Source organism: Cnephaeus nilssonii (genome assembly GCF_951640355.1).
Source record: "Cnephaeus nilssonii genome assembly, chromosome: 21".
Lineage (NCBI taxonomy): Eukaryota > Metazoa > Chordata > Mammalia > Chiroptera > Vespertilionidae > Cnephaeus > Cnephaeus nilssonii.
The window spans coordinates 25,629,279-25,643,680 of record NC_137092.1 but is presented as its reverse complement, the minus strand read 5'-3'; positions in this window follow the sequence as shown (position 1 = coordinate 25,643,680).

Below are 14,402 nucleotides of genomic sequence, written 5' to 3'. Positions count from 1 at the left end.
CCACACCTCAGTGAATAGCTCCCTCATAAAAATATTCTTTGTTACCCTTTAATTAATTAAAGTGCACCATCCATATCCTACCAAGAACCCTGGCTGATAATCACTTTAAACTCTTAATGGATTAGTGACTTCAACAATGAGTATAAACTGGTGTTAAACGCATTAGGCATATGGTTGATGGGACACTGGACATTTGTATATTGCCAAAAATAACACCACACCATTTACTTTTCAGCCACAACAGGGAAAAACATAAGGCTACAACAGAAGGATAAGACTGCTACTTGCTTTAATTAATTGGTCAATGCTAGGATGCCTAATGGTGGGTCAACACACACACACACACACACACACACACACACACACACACATATATATATATTATACATATATATGTATATATATAAGGCAAAATGCAATATGAAGTACTCATCTCCTATCATATAATCTAGCTAACAAGGATTAACTTAAATTCATCATGCTTTTCCATTTTACTTCCATTATTTCCAGTTTATAAGAAATAACTGGGTTAGTGAAACAAGTTAAATGATATTGTAAAGAAGCAACCAGTCAAATTCAGAAAATGAAATGTTCTCTAGATAACTGGCCAAATACATTTAACAAGCATGATGGGATACCTATGCTTGGTAAAAAAGCTTAGAAAATATCCATATGATATATATGCCTGAATTGGTCCCTAATTGGACAAACCAGCTAGAAAGTACATTTGGGGGATGATTCAGGTAATCAAATAAATGGACTGGGTACTAGATAAGATGTATTGACATGGAAAGTTTCCAATTATTAACTTGAAAAAAATTACAAAAACAGTATGTAACAACTTACAAAGTAGTATTTTTCTCATTTGGTAGAAAGATACATATACATTCATTAAAATTCTGGAAGGATATACAACAAGATACTAAGAGTGGTAAGTGGGAACAGTGCATTTTCATTTTCATGTTTTTGTTTACCTGTACATATGCTGCTTTGTAATCATAAGAGGTTTTTAATTTAATAAGAAAGTTATCAGAATATAAGTTGTAACCAAAGCCATAGGAGCAAATTAGATTGTCCAGGGAAGAGACTCTGAAAGGGGCTGAGGACACAGTCTTCAGGAACACCAAGACTTCAGAGAGAAGAGTGGGCCAGGAGAGCTGGTCAGGAACTGGGGGGGGGGGGGGGACGGCCCACAAGGGAACAGAAGTGGGAAGCCATAGGAGGAGAGTGCCTCCAGATACAACAAATGCTACCGACGGGCAAGCAGGGTGAGGACTGAAAGGAGGCCACTGATTTGGCAGCAGCAAGTCCATGTGGAGGGGTAAGGAAAAGAGGAGGCGCTTGTAAGAAGTTGGTAATAGAGGGAAGCAGAGGTGCCCATCCTTGCACAAGGAGAAGGGTGAGATGGAGTTGCCCTTCAGGTTGTATTCAAGGTAAATGAAACTACTCCTTTACCCAGAGAATGGTATGTGTGGCGCCCCCTGGAGGACCTAAAGGGAAGGCTCTATGAAGCAGGCAGAGGAAAGCATTGTTTCCAAATGGAAAGTTAAACATTTCATAGGCTGACTGGAAAAGTCCAGTGGGAACGGAGAGATTGAAAATCTGCGAGGAAGGAGGATCATTTATGGCACACAACGCACAGCATGCAGAAGTTCACAGAGGAGGGACCAAGGTGGAGAGCAGAGGGGGCTGATGAGCCTCGTGAGGAAGGAGACAGGGTCCTCCGAACCAGAAGGGAAGGAGCCAGGACCAACACCTTCAGCTGAGGTCACCAAACTGGTGATGTATACTTTGAAAGCAGGTTTTCAGGTGGCAGTGAATTGGTTTTGGAGTTCTGCAAAGCCACATCGGCAGTCACGAGATCCCAGGGCCTCACAATATTGGGGCAGGGGACTGCCAACATGATGGGATTTGAGGGGAAGGCAAAGATGGTCACCCCAGGAATATCTCCCAAAGTCTTTTTATAATGACAGACAGTGCGATAAAGTGAATAGACAACGCAAGGTTTTGAGACAACAGATGAATTTGTGGGCCAGCCATCCCTTTGGTCACATAGTTTTTGAACTTCAGTTTGACTTGCTTCAATGAACATTTACCAAATACCCTCAGGGCAAAAAGGCCACTGTCCTCAGTACAGCCCAGAACATTTCATCTGACCAAGAATCTGCTTGGAGAAGGGGCTGGACTATTCTGGGGCTGTGCCTGCCATGGGAATAGATGACAGTTCTCCAAGTGCCTGGAACAGAGAGCCGCCTCCCTACCAATCGTCTGACAGAGCTAGGGTCCAGTGCTGACTACGGTCATTTCCTTTCTCTTTCTATACTCTCTCTCCTTCACCCATCAACGAACCAGAAAGCCCCAATGTCTTCTGGCCTCTTCTGCCCCACGGAGTCCTGCCTGCCTATTGCCACTGACCACACAGCAAACCGTCCTGGGTCAGCAGGTCTCAGATGTACACACAGCACTCCAAGCTAGGGCTTCCAGGAGACCACAGCTGTCTCCCGGGGGAGTCAACAGCTGCTGCGGGTCGAGCAGCTCAGAGTACATTGGTCAAAGGTTATTATTCCCAACTGCTCAACTTGCTCTGTCCGACCCATCTGGGACTAGCTCCTGGCTGGAGGTGCGGGGGGGGGGTGGGGGGGGGTGGGGGGGGGGAGGGGGGAGTGGGGGAGGGAGGGTTGTTCTTCCTGGTGTCTCTTTGTAGACACTCATCTTCCCAATGTATCCTTCAAGCAATCCCTTGCAGGAGAGGAGCAGCATCCCCGATTTCCCACATGGCTTTAGGAACTCGTGGGCTTTGCACAAACGTGTACAAAATGTGCAGACTGCAGTCAAGAGAGGAGAGTGGGAAGGAGCAGTGCAGTGGGAGGGGCTGGAAGGTGCTGGGCAATTAATTACAGCGCAGTGGGGATGGGGAAGGAAACAGCGACTCAGAACGGAGCTCCTGAGCTAAAGCAAACAGGAAGGCTGAATGAGAAAGTCCCCGAGAGGAAATGACTCAGTGGTTTGGAAAGAGTGGGCTCCAGCAGGGCCCCCTCCTTGGGAAAGGAGGGGAGCCAGCCCGCGGGGGCCCACTGGGGAGGTGTAGGACTGTCTCTTTGGTGCCAAGACATAGCAAGTAGCCTCATCCTTCACATTTCCCTGGAATGGGATTTGGGGAGGTGATAGAGAAAAGCCTCCTGACTCCCAGTATGGGGGGTGGGGGAGTGGGGTGCTGAGACCATGTGGTCAATAATCTGTTTGGCGAAGGTGCTGGAATCTTTGGGGCTGTGCCTGCAATGAGGGTTACACAGTGGTCCTTCCAGTGGCTGGAACAGAGAACTTTCTCCCTAAAAATAAATGCCGATGAAAGGACGAAGGTGCCACGATTCCCACGGTCCCTTACAGACTTGGAGTGCACAGCAGAAAGGGGGTGTATTTTCTGATTCAAAAATCAGAGCATGGCATCTGACCAAAAAAAAAAAAAAAAAAAGAAAGAAGTTCTGGTCTCTGAATTCTGGTACATGAAATGCCTTAAAGTGGTGTGAAATGAAATCATGCTTAGTCATAAATATAACAAAATTTATGACTGTATTAACAATCAGAGTGTGACACGAAATTGGCAGTGTCCTGGGAAACCCGACATGAGTGAACACTGTGTTTTGAACTGAAGCACATCTGAGAAGAGAGGGGACAAAACTCTTTACAAATCATGAATGTACTCATTTCTTTATGAATCAGCAGGTGGGGGGCCAGGGGGAGAACAGGATCCCTCTGTGGGGTGGGTGTGGGAGAAGCTGAAGTCCCTCCCTAAAGCCGCCGAAGGGACAAGGATTTGTACGCTGGGACAGGGACCTGCAATCGAGCCCTCGCTCTTCAAGTCCAGGCTGTGACTCAGGCAGAGCTGGGTTCCCTGATCTGCAAAGTGAGGTCAGCGCTGAGCCCTCCAGGTGGCTGTGAAGATTCCAGCTGACGCCCATGGGGCGCCTCGTCCAATATCCATCTGAGGGATAAGCGTGCGTTCACACCAGTTCTCTCCCCACCTCCCCCATCTCAGGGTGTACGAGAGAGGCTCAGTCACTGATAAAAACCTTGCAATTTAGCAGACGTCTGGGGACACCTTCAGAAGCACGAGGAGGCCGACCCTTCTCTCTCAGGCAAGTGGGCGAGAAGAGAAGTCAGGCTGCCTGCTGCTCAGTGCCCACCGCCAACCAGTATGGCCAACCAGTATGGGCCGGCCCTTCCACTGGCTGGAAAAGGGCACTGAGAGGGAGCTGTACTGGGGGGAAAGGGCCCGACTGGGAGGAAAGAAAGTATCCCGCCCTCAAATGAGGGGCGAGCGAGAGCCTGGTCATTCTGGAAGAGCGAAAGAACAAGGACAGTGAGGGGGAATGTAAACACAACGAAGTGGAGACCCCCCCCCCCCACCCCCCGTGCATTTCGCCTGACCCAGGAGCAGCATTGCAGGGAGGAGGTGGAGCCTCAGTTACGCTGCCAATGATCACAAGCAACCTCCCAGCCCAAGCTGATGCAGCAGGCAGCTCCTCCAGCCACGTACAGGGGCATTGAAAAGCCACTCACCAACGCCGTCCCGTCCCCGCCAGGGGAACAGGGAAAATGTGTCATTTCCCCCCAAACCCAGCTTTCAATGCGGTCACTTCTTCATACCCTGGCTTTCTCTAAAAAGGTCTCTGTCTTTTCAATTTCATCATCTACACCATTTGCTTCAATGACTCTGAACTTGGCATGCGGCTCCATGGCTTGCTGCCCTCCAAATCACAGGCTCTGGCCTGCATTACGTAGTGGGGCTTGGAGTCCGGCCGCAGTAGGAGGTTGCCAAAGCTTCCTACCCCCTTACCAAGGCTGGCTGGTGGCTTTACTGTCAGAAACACACTCCCTTCCCCAAGGCCTCTTTTCTAACTTCAAATTAGCTGTGAATCCAGTCCTCAGTCTGGGCCTTGACTAGCTGAGAGTCAAGTCATTTCAGATGAATACATATTTGGGCACTAACTATGTGTCAGGCAGAAAGAGGATTCGTAGGTGAGGACCCCTCCTTTCCATTCTCCGGGGCCTTGCTGTCTATAGGGGAGCACTATGTAGGTCTATATAGAGTCTATAGGGGAGGCTGGGCTAGAGGTAGACTAGCACAATGGAAACAGTTCACTGTTTGTATAATTCTAAAGGTATTTATTGAGCATCTAATATGCACTTTTCAGTACTCTGGGGACATGACCTGAGGTCAGACAGAACTCCATGGCCAGTCCCTCAGTCCCAGCCCCATGCCAGTCCCCGGTGGCAATTCCTATCCAATAGCCCTGGTCATCTAGGAAGCCATGTTCTGTGCAACTCTAGTCAAACTCACCTCGCAGCTGGAGCAACCTCCCATGAGGCTGCTCAAATGCTCCACCCAACAGTTCTTAATCAAGGGTGAAGGGCAAACCTAGGAACCCCACTACCTCAGTGGGCTGTTGCTGAGCCCACTGTGGGAGGGTCAACATAGTTATAGTGGGGCTCGATAGTATACCTATGGTCAGACCCATCAAATGCAGTTAAGCATCAAGTCTGGAAAATAAGCTGGAGATGGAAATATGTGCAAAACATACATCTATCGCTGGGGGAAGAACACAGAGACTGGATGGGTAGGGTGTATACAATTGGTCAGTATGGTACTGATGGTCAAGATCATGAGGTCTGGCTGTGGGTGGGCCTGAACTCTGCCTCTGTAAGTCCCCCAGCTCTCTAAGCTTCAGTTTCCTTAGCTCTAACATGGAACTCAGAATAGAACCACCTCATGGGGATGTTATATGGACAAAATGAGCGGATACGTGTAAATGCCAGCACTGAAAACGGGCACAAGGGAAACCCTCAGTAAATGGGAGGCCCTGTCTTTTCCTGATACGGATCAAGAAGGAAGTATAGGGGGCTGGTTAAGGCTGGAAAAGTCCACACGTGAGGCAGCTGTGAAATGGGCAAGGCATCACATTGCCTCGGGGGTGCTGTGTAAGAGCCCTTTATATTCCTCCTCCCTTTCCCCAGAACCTCAACCGCCTCCTCTGCAGCTACCACCCCTGGATTGTTTTTGAGCCACGAAAAGTGTGGGCCCCTGGGACTAACACCCTGGGAAAACCCTGCCTCCTTCTCCACCATCTCATTTGAAGGTTGGCGGAAGGGCCAGCTCGCAGCACTGAACATAACAATCAGAAAACCCACTTAATGCCCTTGGTTTCCCACGAACCAGTGGTGGAGCAGCCGCATTTGCACAAGACAGCGTGTACAAAAATAGGCGGTTTGAAATATTCCTGGCAGATGGTGCTAAATATAGCTGCAGTGACAGATCGGTCGGTCAGCACAGCTCTTCGCCTGAGCGTTAAGAGCGTGCAGGGGCCAAGAGGCTTCTCTTTGCCGGAAGACCGTGGCAACGGCCCCAGCACCTCACCATGCCAGGGAGCTGCTAAGACCTAGGGAAGGGAGGCACCTCGGAGAGTGAGCATCGTGGTAAGAAGCTCCCGAATTCCACAAGCGCTGGAAAGAAAAAGCCAGTGCAGAGGTGAAGTTCTGATGAACTGGAGTTCATCTGTTGCCCATCTGAAGGATCAGCTACTCTCCTAAGACGTATCTTCCATGAGCAAAAATTGGCTGATGGAAGTTGAGGCAGTGTAGTACAATGGTTAGGGTACAGAACCCTGGTTTTGCTCTATGCCAACTTTGTTGGCCAAGTTACTTTTGGTGCCTCAGTTTTCTCACCTGCGGAATGGGATGAAATACCTATCTCTGTGAAGATTAAATAACACAGTACCTAAAGGCCGTGCACTGTGCCTGGACAGAACTACTGTGGCTTGGATGGCAGCTATTTTATTTCATAAACTAGGGAGGACAGACAGGTACCTAACATGGCTAAAGGGTTTTTAAGCTTGGGGGTAATATTTTGGATAAAAACAAAGCCAAAATTAAAAATAAAGCCAGGTTGCAAATTTTTAAATAGTTTCTATCTCCACAGAGTTGTACCTGGAATGGGCAATACCATTAAGAGCTACCCAGTGAAAGGGATCGTGCAGTGGGTCGGGTGTTGGCCTGTGAGAGGGAGGCTAGCTTCAGTGGGCGGGAGAAGACCTTTTGGAGGGGCTCAGTCATCCTAAAGGGGAAGGAAACCCGATCTCTCCAAAACTGATAAGGACTGGGACTTTAAACACTGTGAATCTGCTATCTGACTTCCATACAGTAAAGCATTCCACAAACCGGGAGGAATGTCTCTTAAATTTTGAAGACATCCCCTGTCAATCTGTGCCAAATGCAATAAGGGGCCTACGAGGTGGACCTGGGTTCTGGTTCTGTCTGTGTTACAGGCTGTGCTCAGTGTGGCTGTGCCCCTGGTTTCCTTCTACCTGGTTCTGCTCTCTCTGAATTCTACGCCCTGTGTGCTGCTAGGACCATGTGCTGCAGTGCGGCATGTCCCTACAGCCTACATTTCCTTGTGAATGGCATGGTGAATGAGTGCCTCCTTTTAAGAAGAAAACACCATTTACTCTTTAAAAGAAAGCTTGTTTTCCTCCATATAAAACTCATAGTTTTGCACTGCATCAGTGCTGGGGGTTTAGGAGGAACTGCTACGAATACTCCTCCAAAGCTGTCTGAATCTGTTGTATCAACAGGGTGCAAAAGAGTCTCATGGACAAAGGGCAAAAAAAGGAAAGAACTCCTTCACTTATGAGACGCCCAATCTTGCAATGACCACGGAACAGGCTCCCAGGGTTTAAGTAGGAATCATCAGATGCTTTTCTCATTCGTACTGACACGAGCTATATGCACGAACATGATGATATTTGTAAGTTTACAGCATTCTCTCACCTTTATTATAATTTACAAGGACATTATAAAAAACTTCTACACTATTAATGAAAGTAAATCATCTTGCTAGGGCTTTAAAGCCCTAACAAAAAATTCCATTATACTTCAAAATTGCAACAATATTGTTCCGTGTACAGTCTAATGTTATAGTAAGATATGAATATAATACAATTTAATATACACTCTACACTGTGCATACTTCTATCTGACACATCTTATAATCTATAACATTAAATTTTTCAGTAAATGTTTTCACATAGATCAATAGTTCTAATACTTTGTTGTAAATCAAAATCAGGCACAGCTTATTAAATATAGTTCCTGGAAACTACCCTGGACCTACTGAATGTGAGGGTTGAGACTGGGTGATATGTATTTTTAACAAGTTTTCTGGGCAGTTTTGATGCATACCAAAGCTTGAGGACCATGCCCAATGTGCCTTAACACTCCCAGTATTTGGCATACAGTAGGCACTTAATATACAGGGATGGGCAAAAGTAGGTTTATAGTCATGAGTAGGTGAAACAGAATTTATTCTTGCTTTATTTATTTATTTATTTATTTATTTATTTATTTATTTATTTATAATTTTTTCATACAAACAACTGTAGACCTACTTTTGCCCCACCCTTTATATTTGATGGATGAATAAATGAGTGAATGAACTAAATAAAATATATACTCTTATAAATAAACACGTTACTGAGTCTAAAGCAATAAAATAAAAATTCACTGGGAATTTACTGCCACAAACATTAAACACAAAAATAATAAAATAGCTGCCATCCATTCCCAAGAAAGCCTTAATAATTCAGCTTGTTTGTATAATGCTTATTATCATGTTTCCCTGACATCAAATATTCAAATTACTGCTGGAATGACAAGAAGTCATAGGTGGATATCAGGGGCATCAGGAAAGGGTACGTCACACTTAGAGGGGAAAGCAAGAATGAGAGTAAAATAATTTTCATGAAAGTATAACGTCTTAACACAAAAATCTCCCATCTTCCCAGTGTTCTGGGTACCTCTGGATGAGAGCTATTTATCTAGCCTCAAGCACACTTTCAGGATCATCCACTTAATGGGTTTTTATAATTAAAGGACAGGGACTTTACTAGGAGTTAGACTCCCCCAGAGCAAGGTGTGCCATGAGAACTGCAAGTTTCCAGAAAGCTGGCACATCCCTTCCTGGATGGACTACCCTCCCCACTTTCCTGCTGCTCTAAAAGAAAAGCTTTTTCTGGCCTTTTCAGGCTTATTATCCTCTACTCAGCCACTACACGTTAAATTCCTCCAAGTTTTAACCTAGGCTTTCTCCTCCGTCTTTAGGGCACATGATCTATCCCTACAGTTTTAATTATATATTTATACACGGTGCCCAAACCGTTGTCTCCAGCCCAGACCTCTCCTCTGAGCTCCAGTTGGTTATGCAGACCCTACAGGAAAAGTTTCTAAAACTTAGGCCTCACTTCAATGAATAAAAGAAAAAATATCAATGTTTTATTTTTAACTGATTAAGCATATAATCAATTTATTTAATATGCTAGATACATGTAAATATCTTGATATCCTATGCCCAGCATTCAATGAATATTAGATGCTGGTTTTTTCTGATGTTTTTGTATAATATAGCCCTCCAAAGCGGGGTATTCATGAATTTAAAGCTACCTCTAGTATCAATTATGCTAAAATGGAATAATATTTGTCTGGGATCCTGAACATCCATTCTTAGACCAGCCATCTATGGCTACCTCTCTCTTGGGGTCAGGAGGGAAAAAATATATATTCAGGGGAAACTGCTCTGTTTATTTCTCTGAAATTTTAGCCCCTCCTTGCCCTCTCCACTTGGGAATTAACCCCCACTGGGCTGCAGAGGGCTGCTTGATGCCACAGGAATTCCTTCGCCTGGAGAAGGCAGCCAAATAGCCTGGAACAAATGAAGCACAGTGGTCTGCTTCCTCAAACCTACATCCAGTCCTGGTCCTCAAGTGTCCACCACTTTGATGACAAGAAAATGCAAGAGAGATAAACCCAAAGTGAAAACTCAAAGGGAAAGGTAGAATTTCTACCTTTGGCCCAAAGCATAGGTAACTTTTATATCTTCCACCCTTTGTATCTCAATATTTCACCAATATTGGCCCATTTCAGATCGCTTCCAGACAGTGGAGATGAGGAGTGTTGCCCTCACCTAAGAGAATAGTGGGTGTCATTTGTTTGGCAAAGTATTTGTTCTCTGACAAACATTTGTGAGTGACTAATGTGTCAGGCACTGTTATGGGTGGCTACGGACACGACAGTGATGAAAAATGTCAAAAATCCCTGCCATCTTGGGACATAGATAGTCTAGTGAATAAGTAAAATATTTACTGGATCAGACAATCATAAGTCCTATGGAGAATAATAAAGCAAGGAAGGCGGAGGGAGGGCAAAGCTATTTCAACAACCTAAGCAAGAGATGACAGGTGTTAAAAAAATGACAGGTGGAGATTTTAATACTCCAGTCTCAATAATTGACAGAACAAGAAGATAGCAAGCATATAGAAGACTTACACAACACTTGATTTCACTGATAATAATAATGCATTCCATCCAGTGACAGCAGAATAAACTTTAAAAAAAAATACACATGGAATATTCTCCAGAATAGACCATATGTTAGGCCATAAAACAAGTTTCAATAAATTTAAAAGCTTTGCAATCATACAAAGCATGTTCTCTAACTACAATTCAATTAAATTAGAAATCAGCAACAGAAGGAAATTTGGGGAATTATCAAATAGTTGGAAATTTAAAAAACAACAACACTTCTAAATAATGCATTTGTCAAATAAAAACACCAGACGGAAAACTTTTAAATATTCTGAGCTGAGCAAAAAAGATTTAACATATGCAAATTTATAGAATGCAGCTAAAGCAGTGATTAAAGGGAAATATATAGCCATAAATGCCCACATTAGAACAAAAGAAAGGTCTTAAATCAGTAACTTAAATATCCACCATAAGAAACTAGAATTAGAAGAGCTAACTAAATCCAAAGCAAGCAAAAAAAAAAAAAAAAGAAAATAATATTCAAGTAGAAAACAATGAAGTAGAAAACAGAAGAACAACAGAGAAAAATCAATGAAATCAAAGTTGGTTCCTTGAAAAGATCAGCAAAATTAATAAATCTTTACTGAAACTAAGCAAGAAATAAAAAAAGATGACATAAATTACCAAAATCAGAAAGAGGCTCAAGCCTTACATCTTCACAAAAATTAAAGGTTACAAGTGAATATTATTAACCACTTTGTACCAAATCAATTTATACGAAATGAACAAATTTCTAGAAAGACACAAATTACCTAAACAGACTCAAGAAGCATAGAAAACCTGATGGACATACAGTAAGTAAAAAAGTTTTTTAAATTAGTAATTTAAAATCTTCCCAAAAATACATAGGTCAAAATGGATTCACTGGTGATTTCTACCAAGTATGTTTTTAAAAAATTCTAATTCTTTACAAACACTGAAAGCAGAGGATAAGGAAACACTTTCAAACACATTTCATGAGTCCAGTATCACAGTGATACAGAAGTAAAATATATCTTAAGAAAAACAACCACAGGCCAACATCCCTCATGAAAATAGATACAAAACTCCTTAAAATTTTAACAAACTGAATTCAGCAACATATAAAAAGAATTATATACCATCAACAAATGGAATTTATACAAGTTCGGTCTAGTGTTCAGAAACCAATTAATGCAATACACCATATTAATAGAAAAAAGGACAAAACCTACATGATCACCTGAGTAGGCACAGCAAAAGATTTCACAAAATCCAATAACGCTTCATGGTAAAAATATCAATAAACTACTAATACAAGATTACCTGATAAAGGTAATCTACAAACAATATATAGCTAGCATATCTAATGATGAAAGATTAGAAATAAAGCAAGGATAACCATGCTTACTCCTTCTATTAAACACTGTACCAAAGTTCCAGTCAGTTTACTAAGTCAAGAAAAAAAATAAAGGCATCTCATTCAATTGGAAGAAATAAAACTGCCTTTACTCACAGACAACATGGTCTTATATGTAGAAAATCCTAAGAAACCCACACATAAAATGACCTATTAGAACTAATAAACAAGTTTAGCAAGATCACAGGATACAGGATCAATGTACACAAATCAATAGCATTTCTACATATTAGCAAGGAACAATTCCAAAATAAAATTAAGAAATGAATTCCATTTTCAATAGCATTAAAAAAAATAAGCTATTTAGGAATCTATATAACAGCAGAAGTGCAAGACAGGGCTTGTACTCTAAAAACCACAAAGCATAGATAAATAAACGAAGACACATTTTATTTTCATAAATTAGAGACTCAATATTAGTAAGGTAACAATTCTCCCTAGAATGACCTATAGATTCAACACAATTCCTATAAAATTACCATAAAAAATTTTTGTAGAAATTGACAAATTTATTCTAAAATGCATATGAAATGCAAAGCACCTAGAATAGCTGAAACAATTTTGAAAAAGAAGAAAAAAAATTTTTATATTATATTACCCAATTTAAAACTCACCATAAAGCCCCAGTAATCGAGACAATGTGGTATTGGTATAGGATAGCCACATAGATCAATGGAACAGAATTGAGAGGCCAGAATATACTTTTAAATTTATGGTCAATTGATTTTTGCCAAATGTGCTAAGGGAATTTAATGGGGGAAAGGATAGTCTTCCCAACTAATAGTGCTGAGACAACTGGTATTCACATGCAAAAAAAAAATTTAAATAAGAACAAAGACCTCACATCATACACAAAAATTAACTAAAAAATGTATCATAGACTTTTGTAGAAGTAAAGTTACAAAACTTCTAGAAAAAAAACATAGTGACATTTGATTAGGCAAAGAGTTCTTATATATGACAGCAAAAGCATGATCTATAAAATAAAAAAATTATAAAATGGACTTTATCAAAATAAAAAGTTTTGCTCTCCTAAAGACACCATTAGGAAAATGAAAGGGCAATGCACAAACTGGGAGAAAAGGTCGGTAAATCACATATCTAATAAGGGAATTGTATTCAGAATATATAAATAACTCATATAACTCAATAAGAAGACAAACAATCCAATGTACAAATGGCCGAAAGATTTGGATAGACATATCACCAAAGAAAATATAGGAATAGCTAATAAGCATATGAAAGATGCTCAACATCGTTAAGCCACTAGGACAGCGAGTTTCAACCCTTTTCATCTCATGGCACACATAAACGAATTAATAAAATTATATGGCACACCAGAAAAAATATAAAAATTTTTGACAATCTGACAAAAAATAGGTATAATTTTGATTTACAAAATATAGTAATAGTAGCAATTACCTACCCTTTTTGCTACAAGTGACTTTTTAAAAAATTAGATGCCTATACTTGATATAAGGATTTCTGGTACTGAGAATTAACCAGTCAGATGCAACCCTATTATGCAACATGATCAATAAGATGCAACTCCATTATATGACTTATATAATTATGGTTCAACATAGAGCATTCACACCGGACAGTTAATGTTGTGTTGGCTGTTGTCATTTATTTTATTTGTCATTTATTTATTTATTAAGGGTAAAGAGGTCAGGTATTGCATGTTTTAAAAATTATTGCAGCACACCCATTGAAAATCACTGCAGTAGAGAGATGCAATTTAAAACCAAAATGAGATACTGGTTGGCTATGATCACAAAGACAGACAATAACGAGAGTTGGTAGGGATATTGAGAAATTAAAACCCTCATACCTATGGTAATGGAAAGGGGTAGAACGACTTTGGAAAATATTTTGGTGGCTTCCTATAAAGTGAAACATATTTACAACCTAGCAATTCCACAACTAGATACCTATATAAGAGAGACACTAGCACAAACCTATGTCACAGAAAGACTTACACATTAAGGTTTACAGCAGAATTTCATAATAGCCCCAAACTGGAAATAATCTAAATGTCCACTAACTTTTGAGAGGATAAACAAATGTGGTATGTCCAGGCAATGGAACACTATTCAGCAATAAAAAGGAGCAAACTACCAATACATGCTACAACATAGATGAACCTCAAAAATATTGTGCCAAGTGAAAGAAGCCACACACCAACATATTGTGTGGTTCCACTTATATGAATTATCCAGGAAAGGCAAATCTATAGATAAAACAGAGCAGTGGCTGCCTGGAATTAAAAGTGGGAGCAGAATCTACTACAAATAGGCATAAAGACATGTTGTAGAGATGTTCTAAATGTAATGAAGATGTTCTAAAACTGGATTATGATGATAGTTACACATTTCTATACATTCCTAAAAATCAATGAATTGTACACTTAAAATAGGTGGATTTTATAGTATGTAAATTATACCGCACTAAAGCCATTTAAAGAAAAAAAGGGAGGTGATGGTGGCTTAGACTATGGGGTCTCCGAGGGGAGGTGGTGAGAAGTGATATCACAGATGGGAGACAACATTACACTAATGGGGAGATTGGGGTCTTGATCCAGGGTCACCGTATTAGCCATTTCTCCAGA